Consider the following 13,116-nt stretch of genomic DNA (forward strand, 5'->3'; position numbering starts at 1 on the left):
CAATTGAGTGAATAAATACAAATGATGTGTTGTAAAGTGACAGAGAGACACTGTGAACCCTATACGGTCTACTATACTTATAGCGCTTTTTATTGCAAAGTACAGCCCGGTTCGGCAGCTTACTTTTGGTGGTTTCCACTGTGTACAGTACCTTTTTTACCATCTCGGTTCCAGTCAATCACACGTCACATTTGCATGTTTAGCTGCGTTTCCATTACAGATTTAACTTTAGCGTTATTTTCTAAATGTTAACAAAAATCTATAGAGATGTGCACGTGATGTCATATTCGGCAAAAGTGACTGCGGTTACGCCCACTGAGTGGCAAAAGGTCTGAGCAACAGCATAAGCATAACGTGAAAAACGCATCTAAAATGGGAAATGTACTTGTGTGATCGACTGTGCTTAGCGATTCAACAAAAACTTGGAATTCTTTTTCCAGACTGCAAAAAACACTCAAAGGAGAAGTAAATCTGCAGTAGCCATAAGTCAGGTATGTAAAATTTTGGGATAAAAAATACACCAATGAATACTGTGTAATTGCAAAGTTTTGTCAGTGAGCCTTCATTAAAAAAACATCCATTATTTAGAGCCTTGTGTTCTACAAAGGTTGGATGGTTTAATAGTGTTAGGCAAGACAAACATATATGTCTGGAAAAGCAATGTCTGGCCATATGCTTATGTTCACAGAATACAGTCAGAGTCTGGAGTCGGTGGTGTCGGAGTCTTGGAGTCGGTGCTCTTGGTGTCGAAGTTGGTGGATGTGGCGTCGGAGTCTGGAGTCGGTGCTTGTGGCGTTGGAGTCGGTTCCTGTGGCGTCAGAGTCTGGAGTCGGTGGCGTCTGTGCTGGTGGCATTGGAGTCTGGAGTCGGACAAACATATATGTCTGGAAAAGCAATGTCTGGCCATATGCTTATGTTCACAGAATACTGGTTGTTTGCAAGTTGTGAAAGTCACTGTTAAGGCCAACTAAATTCCATTTAAGGTGATAATAGTCAGTTTACTGGTGTTTTCGCAACAGCCGCTATGAAAACCAGCCATTTTGTTGAATGTTTTGCCAATCAACAGGGCGAGCTCCGGCGTGGTCACGTTGAAAAGTGATGTCGTTGCATACCCTCTATAGATGAAAATCAGTCATGTGACCTTTTACGTCATGCCGCCATCTTGAGGACCTACCAAGTACTACTGACAAGCATTGGCTAGCTTGCTACGATTTACGGATTTCTTATCTTTTATTGTCTATGATTATTACGGATACAGTAAATGGCGATGAAAGACAACATTTCGAACCTCGACTGTCATAAAAAGAAACGCTACTTTAAAAAAATATCTTGGTTAGGGTGTGACTCTTACTCGATCCCTGATGCGTTCTTCCAGCCGCTGTCCGCTGCAACCGAACTACCACTATTTTACAACATAAGAAGGCGCGACACAACATAAAACTTTGCTCGAAGTATCACCTGGAGCTCTACACATGAACGCGAGCATTGAGAACATTGTTTGTGTACACGGAGTTTACTAAAAAGAAAGGTTTTGAAAAAACTGACTTTGGCTGTTATGGTGTCCGCCCGCCATCTTTGCCAGACATAAAGAATCGATATCCGAATGCGAATGAATGAATCTCATATGAGGCTCCTTTTTCAACTAGAAGGTCAATATTGTTTTTCACTTGCAACAAAACAACGAATTATCCGTGCATTTATATGGAACTATGCTTTAGGAGCTATCCATCTTTACTCTCCTCCATCCTTACGTCTCATTCACATATCAATACACCTTGACTGGGAAGATGGCGGCGAGCGGACGCCAAATCAACCAAAGTCAGTTATTCAAAACCTTCTTTTTAGTAAACTCTGTGTACACAAACAATGTTCTCAATGCTCGAGTTCACGAGTAGAGACACAGGTGATACTTCGAGCAAAGTATCATCTTCTTAGTGTTGTAAAAATAGCAATTTTGAGGCTCACAACATATTGAAGGCATAGCTTCTAATTCTTTTGCAACAACTTCAGGTACTCAAAATGGCGGAAGACAAGTAAGTGACGTCAGCTGATATTCATGGATCGCGAAATGATGTTGTTTCCATTTACCGCTGATATGCGACTGAAACATAGGCTGCGTTTGAAAACTTAGACACTGACTTGTTGCCTCGCTGCCTCATGAGGCAATGACTTCGGAGGCATGAAGGCAGCTTAGAGAAACGCTTTTGGACACACTTCAAAGGTAGCGTGTTTGAAATATAAACAGAGAGCGTCTTTGTGATAACTAATCACATATTTGAAAACTACAATACTAATTTCTCGCTAGAAATGCAATTAAGAGGTATAAAAAGTGAAATTATATTTATTTACACTAAATTTGTGCTCCAGCTGCTTTCTTGGCCGCTATTTTATTTTTTTGAACTCGACCAGACTCGACCAATCACATTCCCCATGCGCACACACACACACATAGAATTATGGGACAAGATCTCAGGAGTCAGGAAGTTAACCTAACATTGGATTCGGACATGCCTTGATGTCTTCCTGCCTCGGAATGCTGCCACAGAAGGCAGCAATTTAGAGTTTTCGGACGTAGCCATAGTTTTTCCTCTCATGATAAGTCATTCCAAACATCACGTCGACTGATTTTGGTAGGTTTACTGATATCACATCCACCACACCAGGCATTATTTTTAAACGAAGGAGATGTAAGAGTATTATCATCTCTTACACAATGTAGCGGCAATGTATAGATGTTTCTTGGAGGTAATAGTACTTTATTTTAAATCAAAAGAGATGTAAGATGTAATCCAAACATTATTGGGAAGGAAAGCCTCTTATACTTGGGAGCAGAGGTGTTTCTGGGAGGTTATACAATCTAGTACATAACACTTCATCTTCAAATAAAAATTATGTGACTTACAGTACTTACATCAGCTTTCCACCTCTTCCGAATTGAAACTACCAGAAAACTACATCATGCGAGCATAAAAAGTTTTTCAGATAAATGGGAGCTTTTGCGAAATTGACGTGTTTTCATTAGCCATATTTTCAATCCGCAATATCCATTTGCGCATTTCTATGAGGCACCAAGAGAAGTTTGTGCCTTTGTGCCAATTTTGGCAAAAAAACAAAACAGGATATTTTAACATTATTGTTCATATACAGTATATTATGTGCTGGAAAAATAGTTTGAAGTTCACATAAGGCTGTGAATGGTGTGAAGATAATGCCTTCTTGTCCGTGATGTCAAATGACGCGTCTCGCTGAGGTTGTGGTTGATCGACCTGCCCGAGTTGAGAGGTCAGATACCCGCCTTTGTTTGCCGTTCCAGACGTCCCAGGTTGACCTTTCTGTCTCCCGTGTTCATGTTGCTGTGGGTTTTCCCCAGGTGATCTGGTTTCCTCCGCAGTCCAAACCAAGCAGGTTGCCTGTTGGTAAGATTGAGAGCATGAACGTGTGTGGACATGAACACGGCACACAAGCACAAGCAGTGATATTTCACATTTTGGTCTGTTTTTTACAGTAAGCTATCATAGGGTGTATATTGGGATTCAGTATGAGATTTAGTCTTTATTTTAAGGCCCTGTTCACTTTTTTATAAGAAGATGAAGGTGTGTAAATGATTATCGTTTTAATTTTGAGTAAACCTTTTCTTTTAAAAAACAATCAGATGAACAGAAAATGGGGAGTGCAAATCTATAAGGGATACAAACAATAACTACATTCTATTTCATCTCCGACATAATTGTTTTCCCATATTACTGCGTTTCTCTTTTTAGCAAGGTTCATTACCTCAGTATATGTTTACTCCACCACTGTCCCTGATGGGCATTTAACCGTTCCTCTTTTAAAATGTATTACACTTGCTCAACATTAAACAAACCTCATTTAATAAGAAATCACTGCTGCAGCCACTTCTCATGTATTGTGGTTGTTAAGACGAGGCTGCTTTGATCCTATCTGAACTTTCTATTTGTAGCATCATATTATTAACCCAGAAATGTTTCTGTGTTTTGACATTTGCATACACGATGCGTACTGTAGCTCTTATATGCTCTGTGGAAATTAATTAAGAGACTGAGATCTACACTGTATTCAACTAGATTTAAAGACTTGATCTGTTTCTAATGCAGTCCTATGTGGTCACCAAAAGAACCATAATATAAATATAAATACCGAACAAATATAAATATCATGAAAATCTGACTATTTGCTATAATTGGGTCCCCAGTGCTTCTATAAACCTAGAAAATGTGAAAAAGATCAACCCAGTAACTTAGTTTTGGTTAACCATTCTCTGCAAGCATGTGAAAAAATAGTCATTTAAATTTGGCATCACAAGGGGAGCCTTGTGGACACCCAAAAATGGCGCCACCTACAAATTGTCAATTTTAACATGCTATAATTAATTATCTATGGTAGTTTGAGCTCAAACTTTACATGTGTACTCTGGGGAAAGAGTTAACCAAAGATTTATTTGACATCTTAAAATAGTCTTGTGAAATGTCCACTTTAAAGGAAAAGTATGCACAAAAATTATTAACATGTGAGTGGAAAACAGCTTCTCTTGTAAAACATGTACACTAAGCAATAAACCAATATAAAAAAATGCTAATTTACAAAACAAAAATCATGTCATACGCGGTTTCGCATCTTAACTGTCTTTTATAAGAAAGAAGTATGGATGCTTGTTTAATAGTAATAAGACAAACACTGTCTATAAAAGGAGCTTAGGCCTTTTAATGTAACTTAAAAACATAATTTTCTTTCCTTTAATACCATATTGAGTGTTGCAATACCCCCTGGTAATTTATTTCCAAACAGTCCATCTTTGCTACTTATACTGCCATTTAGGTTGCCTAAAGCAGTGGTTCCCAAATTTTTTGCTTGTCAGATACATATACAACAGTCTGAGCCCCCCAACCCTCTACAAGACAAGCATGTTGAGATGGAGCGTGCAAAATTGAAATAATTATTTTACAAAGAGAATATTTGAAATTTAACTTGGCATTGTAAACAATTTTTACAAAATTAATAGTTGAGCCCCCTGCATATCGGATTTCTTGACCCCCTTGTGATTTCTGCTGCCCTCCTCAGGGGTCCCGGACCCTATGGGGTATAAAGAAATAAAGGGAAATAAAGTCCAAGGCCGACAATTTTCAATGCAGTTGTATGAAATGAGTGATGTTGATTGGTTTGCGACAAAAAGAAGTTTAATTATTTCATGTGGTTATTATGTAATTGATTTTTAAAGAGCACCTATTTCATTGTTTAAAAACTATATTATTTTTACACACCGTACATTTTTGTAGCTCCAGATTTTACTTGCTTCCTGAAACGCACGGATTTGAAAAACTCTGTCCCTGATTGGCCAGCTAATCTGTACTTGGTCATTGGCCTGGATACCTCTGACGCCAGCCAGAAATGTGCCGCTCCCTACCATGTTTGAAAGATTCGGTCACAATGCAGTGCTAACAGGATTTAATTTACAGGCTGTGAGTCCACAGCGGGAGGAATTATGATAATGTGGTTGTGTTTGTTGTAGTCCAAGAAAAGAGATATTTACATTGGAGACGATAACTTATGTCATTGTTTACTTTGGGGTTTGTACCTTTTGCATATCGTTAACATGTACTAATACACTTACACACCAAAGGAAATGTAAAAGCGTGAATTGGACAATAGGTGCTCTTTAAAATTATACATAATGAAATCTACACCTTAAATGCATTGTAAGTCTCTTTGTGTGTGCCAAATGCATAAATGTAAGATGCAATTTCAGTAAAAAAAAAAACTTTAAAGCATTCATTTCAATCTCAATCTCTCTCTCTCTCTCTCTCCTTCTCTGTTGACTCTCTATCTAGGTCATCAGCACCGCAGAGTGTCTCAGTAGCAGCGGTAGCTTATTTCTTCTGTCCAATAAAGCTGAGGTTTGTTTCACCAGATACGGCCTATCAACATGACGAAGATTAGACCATTATCCAATCACTCGAAATCCATAACAGTTGATGACAGATGTCATATGTAAGTTCCTCTCTCTTTTGATGCAGTCAACATGTTTACAGTAAAACCATTTAACTGCAGAAAAATTAAAAACGAAATCTTTTGTTGATTGCCGAGACCTGGCCGTCAGGTTGCCCGCTGGGATTTCAGAGGTATAACCAAATCTCCCACAAGTGCCGGTGTTAAAAGCCCTCTCTGTGGATTTTGCATGAATGCAGTTGATTATTCACAGAGAGCCAAACAAAGATTACAATCAGGTTGTATTACCGTGATCAACACGGTATGACGTTCAATCAGCGTTGACGTTGAGGGAATGAACGATAGCTATCTGGCTGTTAGCGCCGAATGGCTTATTCTTGCCAGACACTCAGAACACGTTTACTGCAAACTATGATAAGGAATAACACATGAAATATTTAAAAAAGCATTAACCAGCCCGAAAGGCTGAGATGTGCCTCTGTAGTTCTTTGTTGATGCCTGGGGGTTGTGATGGCCTAAAAAAAACCTTGTTCTGAATTGGAAGTCTCAAGACAAACAATAGAGGGCTACCTGGAGTTATATACATTAAAGTCAGTTGGATTCCAGTTGCGTAAAATGCTTTCTTCTATCATTTGTTCTCACCTGCAGGGAGGCAAAAGTGGATTTAAAAAAAAAAGTATGACAAGTTTTAGTCTCATACACTCACTGAGACTTGGGAAAGTATGCAATCACCTACAGTAGCAACCACCCGAAATTCCCTAGCAACCAACCAGTAGTAGTTGGCAGGGGCGTAGCAAGCTTTTTAAAAGTGTGGGGGATGGATATATATCATTTTAAATTTGATATAAACGCACCAGAAACACGCGTTTGTGCACCTGGGATGGAATTAAGCACCACCCATGACACAAACACACCCTCTCTTCCTTCATAGACCTCTTTCACAAACTGTAACATTCATTTTTCATTGCTCACCTGTGAAACTTTCTGTGTCTCTCTCTCTCTTTAAACTGATGCCTCCAGCAACCTCATCTCCTAAACAAGGTGATAAAGGAATAAGGCTGTGGTACTAGCAAACCTTATTGAAACTTGAAAAGTAATATATTAAATTAATGCAAAAATATATAATGGTAATAGGCTACTGTTGTTTAATGTCAACATTTATCAACGACCAGCTTTCAACTTCACTTACAGGATTTCTCTTGAAAAAGGTGTCAATCTTCTCCTGCCTCTTTCTTTTCTGTATCTTATTGATACTGCGTGACAAAAAGATAATGGTAAGCTCGATAGTGACATGGGTCTGACAGGACTGTTACTGCTAAATTTTGCTACTTGTGCCCTGAAAAGTTTTTTCTCTGTGGTCTAAATGATGTAACAATTTACCGTTTTTACATTAAAATAATATAGGCTACACTTTTCTTTCATTGTTTGCATAAGTTACCTGTTGAAGAACTATGTCATCATTTCTCATTTTTTTCTCCTCAACAAGTACAATCATACACAACAGGTAGTATTAACAAAGTATTCAGCTAATCAACAAACAATGCTCAAAATATCAAATCGATTGCAATTTGTCCCTCATCCTCGTCAATTCCCTGCCTTCTTCATCACAGGTTATACATTGCATGCCACATCGTCTACATGACCGAATTTAGCCAGCTGCTGAACAATAACCCAATTAGCATTAGTCCCAAACACATATCAAGCTTATTCAAAAACCTCAAAAGCATAGAGTTGATTAAAGTGTTTAATAAAGTTTTTTAAACACTCATTCAAAGTAGCCTACCTGAAAAAGGGAGATGTAAATAAACCAAAGTTCCCGCCTCCTCAGCGCGAGCTGACCGATCAATCTAACCCACCAAGAGAGGCGGGACTTAAGGCAGAACAGCCAATCATCAGCCGGTAACACTCAAAGCCGGCGTCATGTTTGAGAGGGGAGGGGGAGAGAATGCAGCGCAGCGCAGCAGACAGAGAGCGGCCAGAGAAACGGAGGAGCGACTTTAATAAGGCGTTCTTGCAAAACTGCATAAAAAGTGTGGGTGTTGAACCCTCTCACCGGGAAAAGTGTGGGTGTTAAAACACCCACATCCCCCACGGGTGCGACGCCCCTGGTAGTTGGCAACCATACAGCAACAGTATAACACCACAGGAACATTGTAGCAGCTAAATAGCTATGTCCGATTCTAACTACACTGTAAAAATTCCTTGCTGCACTTAAAATGTTTAGTTTATACAACTTGAAATAATCAGTCATTTCAATGTTTTTGACTAGTTAGAAATAATAAATAAATAAAGTTGTGAGAACTTAAGCCCATTCAACTTTATTTTTTTATACCAGTGACTTGTTAATTCAAGTTCTTTAAACCAATGGTTCTCAAACTTTTTCAGCATGCCCCCCCCCCCTGTGTACAGCGCATTCTTTCGCAAACCCCACCCCCCCCCCGAAAGAAAATTTATGACAAAAACAGTTCTAAAATGTAATATTTTAATTAAACAAAACATATTAAATTATACCCAGTAGTGCCTTTGCTTAGTTGGCTTATTATTGTTTAGGTTTAATTACACAGAATTCATGATAAATGAATGTATTTTATAAAATGACATAAAACTGGGGCCCCCCTGGCACCATCTCGCTGCCCCCCTGAGGGCCCCGGCCCCCAGTTTGAAAACCACTGGTTTAAACTTACATTTAAGGTGTTTAAAGGGACACTACACTTTTTTTGAAAATATACTCATTTTTCTGCTCCCCTAGAGTTAAACATTTGATTTTTCACCTTTTGGAATCTATTCAGCCGATCTCCGGGTCTGGCGGTACCACTTTTATCATAGCTTAGCATAAACCATTGAATCTGATTAGACCATTAGCATCGTGCTAAAAAATAACCAAAGCTGCTGCTGTAAGGTTGCAGGAGGCGCAATGATATTACACAGTGCCCAAAATAAATAGTCCCTTCTATTGAAAGTTACCAAGGGGACTGTTTTCAGGCGCTGTGTACTATCATTGCGCCTCCTGCAGCCATGTTTCAGCAGCAAAGTTCTTGATTATTACGCCAGATTGAGAGTATAGTTCCTAGCCATATCTGCCTAGAAAATCACAACTTTAATTTTCCGTCGGTCTTAGTACACAATGTAACTACAGAAGAGTCAAGTTTTAAATAGGAAAAATACAGAAACTCTTTGGTTATTTTTGAGCGCGATGCTAATGGTCTAATCACATTCAATGTATTATGCTAAGCTATGCTAAAAGTGCTAGCGCCAGATGCGGAGATCATTTGAATTGATTTCAAAACAGTAAAAATCAAATGTTTAACTCTAGGGGAGCTGGAAAATTAGCATATTTTCAAAAAAAGTGAAGTGTCCCTTTAAGGCAAAGAAAACCCTCTCTCATTTAGTTTTTTTGCCACCTGTGTGACAAATTTACACTCGGTGGGGGCCAAGACACTCTTCCATCAGTTTATTAATCACCCAAGCATCGTTGCCCCTCGAAGTTTTGCTGAACTCGAAGATTTGCTGAACGTGCGCAGCAGCTAAGTGCTCCGCATCAAGGCCGGATCCGGCACTGCTAAGAGGCGGGGAGTCAGAAGCATCTCTCTGAGCAGTCCTGTTTTCATTTGTGTTGTGCATTGTCTAAATTGCTGTTCTTGCAGGCTGGGTCACGCTTGTGCTCACCGAAATAAGACCGTGACCCGTGAGCCGAGCGCCAGTTCAACACGCTGCTTTCTCACCGTGGCCCCCGAGCTAACAGTAGCTGTGTGCGGCAAATAGAAAATGATGAATGGATGTTGTGTGTTGGGTTTGTGTGTGTGTGATGGGAGTGATGAGCCGGCAGAAGAGGAAACTGTCCGTGCCACCACCACACACACTTTCTAAACCAAACAAGTCTCGTGGGTCAGGCATTCATTCTAACGGCGCAATCTATCCCCACAAATTGTTTGGTTTCATAATGCACCAACTACAGCAGTAAAGGGCGTAATGGCTTCCTCATGCCTAGCAGTATTCATGTGCCCATTTATGGCCAAATATCTTCATCTATCTTTATAATCTGATGTAGTATAAAGAATTTAAAGCACAAAACATGTCTTTCCATCATACAGTATCAAACAAGCACCGTAAGCCTTTTCTTTAAAAAAATGATGGTTCCTTTTTGTAATATTGCTCTGATGTTCCTACATTTCACCATATTAGAGTTTAAATGAATCAGTGTGATACTTTTATTTCATCTGTAGGCTTTTAAAATAGGTTAAAAGATAACACAAGCGGTATCTATTACCCCCACATGTCGGATTTCGCGCAATAACCTGCCCTCCAATGACAATTGAAGACATTATGATTGCAGATTTTGCTCCAGAAGAGTTTTATCTAAATCACATTCATTAAAACTTCCTCAACTATGCAATGTTGAATGAAACTTTCTCAGACTACAGAGTATCATCTTACACGTTTTAATATGCAAGTTATTTCTCTTTAAATGACACATTGAGTTCCAGTGATATATGACTGTGTTAAAATTACTTTTTACTTTACACCTTTCTATTGTGTTGAATTTTGAGCTCACATTATATACTATATATAGTTTATAAGTTCATCACTACATGTATGTAGCCCGTCACGTGTGTGGTTAGTAATTGCAAAATATGTGTTCTGCGCGTCGAGTGAATGTGCATCATGTGTCTTGTCAAAATAAGTGCCTGCTGCAGACGCGTCTAAAGGGTTTATGATAAAAGAGACGCTCGCGTTTGCCAGATACTCGCATAATCTCATGCGTAATCACTTATTTTGACAAAATATGTGATACACATGGTTCACATGACGCAATAAACACATATTTTGAATTTGCGCTCCTCAGAAGAGCAGTCAAGAGCCGCTGTAATGCTACGTTTACACTAGACACGGTAGAGGCGGCAAAAGCGAGTTATTTCAATGTTAAGGCAATGTGAAGGCGCGTTGACACGCATCTGGAGGCCCCGTGGGGCGGATGAGGCATTTAGCGTGGCGCGGAAGACACGTTTCCGCCTCATTTGCGCTAATTGAGTGTATAGTGCGGTACGTGTGAATGGTGCTTTTTCGCTGCAAAGTGCAAAACCCTCTAATTGCATGCACAAAAGTAAAAAAGGAATGCATGAAATAAATAAAATTAAATGCATAAAAGTAAAAAAAGTATATTGGGTCAATATCCAAATATTTTCTGTAAACCTCCTTGAACCGGGTAAAAAAAAACCTTGTACCTTGGCGTACGTATGTTAGTCCAACTGTAAGTTTTAACTTTGGCACATATACCGTTATAACTCAATATACACAATATATTCGACAGGCATGACGCATGGACCATTAAGCAATCACCTAGCAACCAGCCAGAATACCCTAGCAACACCCTATTAATCACCACAGTAACAGCAATTCAATGCAGTCAAGCACTCAATACCTTAACAACTGCAAAGCAATGACCTGGCAACAACCCATAACATCCTGGCATCACAACAGCTTTTTTCCACATTTTGGCATACAGTACTTACTTTTTGCAGCTGAATATATTTTTGTGTGTTAGTAACATATTTTTCTCTATAAAAAACAAATAAGGGTCACACTGCAGCTTCTTATATCTGAGTATCTAACTTGCCGAACTTGCAACTTCAGTTCTGTTTTGGACACTTGAAGAAGCATCATAATTTCACTAAATTATAAATTCGTTGGCGATTCTGTTTGCAATCAACGTTGCATGCAACCGCTTTCGCGCTTACATAAGCTCAATAAAAAGTCAATAAAACAACAGAGCGAAAAAACAGCAGTCCAGGAGTTAAGATGTTTCTTATAACCTCCAAAGTGAAAGTGAAGTGAAAGTGCACTGCTAGCACAATTACACACGATTGCATGATAAATTATGATTATATTTGCTGAAAACCGTCTGCTGATCGATATATAATAGCTTAGCTTTGCAATGCATGAATCCGACCCACAGTATCTTTACAGAATTATGCATCTATTCTGGATCAAGTAGCTATTTTTACTGTTTATAGGCATTTTTCAGATAAATGGCCAAGAAAGCAATTAATATGGTTAAAATGTGGAGGGATGGGGAGAATAAATTTTCATTAATATACCAGGATATTACCGGGGTAAAATGTTATTGCTTTTTAGGGGAAAAAATGAAATTAAAGACCATTTTTGATTTCTTTTGAGTATAAAAAAACAACTAAAAAGCTCAGATAGCATTTTTTCCATGGGTTTTTATTGTTCGGGTTTTTCCAGAAAGTCACTGGATATTCACTAAAACTTGAAGCAACTTTTCTGCCCATTGTAAAAAAAATATATATTAAATTCACATATATATTTTTGTTACTTTATCTTAACAAATTAAGTTAAACAATTTCAACTTGTTTTATAAGTTATGTCAACTTTTCGCAAGTCAAAATTTAAAAATTGACTTGCATAATTAAGTTGTAATATTTATCCTCTCATAGCTATAGAAGAATGAACACATAATGCTGTTTATCAAAATTGTTTAGCGTTCATATTGAATCATCCATCTGTCAGATTAAGACAGATCCCCCATTAACAAATGAAATGAAACGTCCAGATGGCATGAAAATTACACTTCAGTACAACACCAAATGTCACAGGACTCAAAGAAGATAATGCGCTTTCATTTTGTAAATGTGGGTATATATAATATCTTAATAATCATGATCCTTTAAAATTCTAGGACGATCTACGACCTCTTTGCCACATGCATTAGTTTATTTAGAGATGCTGCAAAAGTGAACAGAAAGCAAGCCTATGGTTTATGAAGACTAAAGTGCTGTTATTCTTTCCCCCCGGCTTTATCTGAAATGTAATTTGGATAACAGAGAACCTGTCCGCAGAGATAAAATTTAAGAGAACTCCTCTTTCTTTGCCTTCCTATGAAGCTCATAATAAAACTAATAAGAGTGAGAATCAATGAAAGCTCTGGAGGTCTATGTTATCAGTTTTCTGATATTAGCTCTGAAAGTTCTCTGAATGGCCATAAATAGAAGCTTAAGGATGTTTGTATATAATGAGCAGCCATGGGAAAATGCAGTTTTGAAATACAAATTGTACATATCTTTTAAAGCTGCAGTAAGCGTTTTGCATTTTAGTCATTTGTTTATTTATTTAATAACACTACACATAAATGTC

Source organism: Paramisgurnus dabryanus, chromosome 23, assembly GCF_030506205.2.
Source record: "Paramisgurnus dabryanus chromosome 23, PD_genome_1.1, whole genome shotgun sequence".
Taxonomy (NCBI): domain Eukaryota; kingdom Metazoa; phylum Chordata; class Actinopteri; order Cypriniformes; family Cobitidae; genus Paramisgurnus; species Paramisgurnus dabryanus.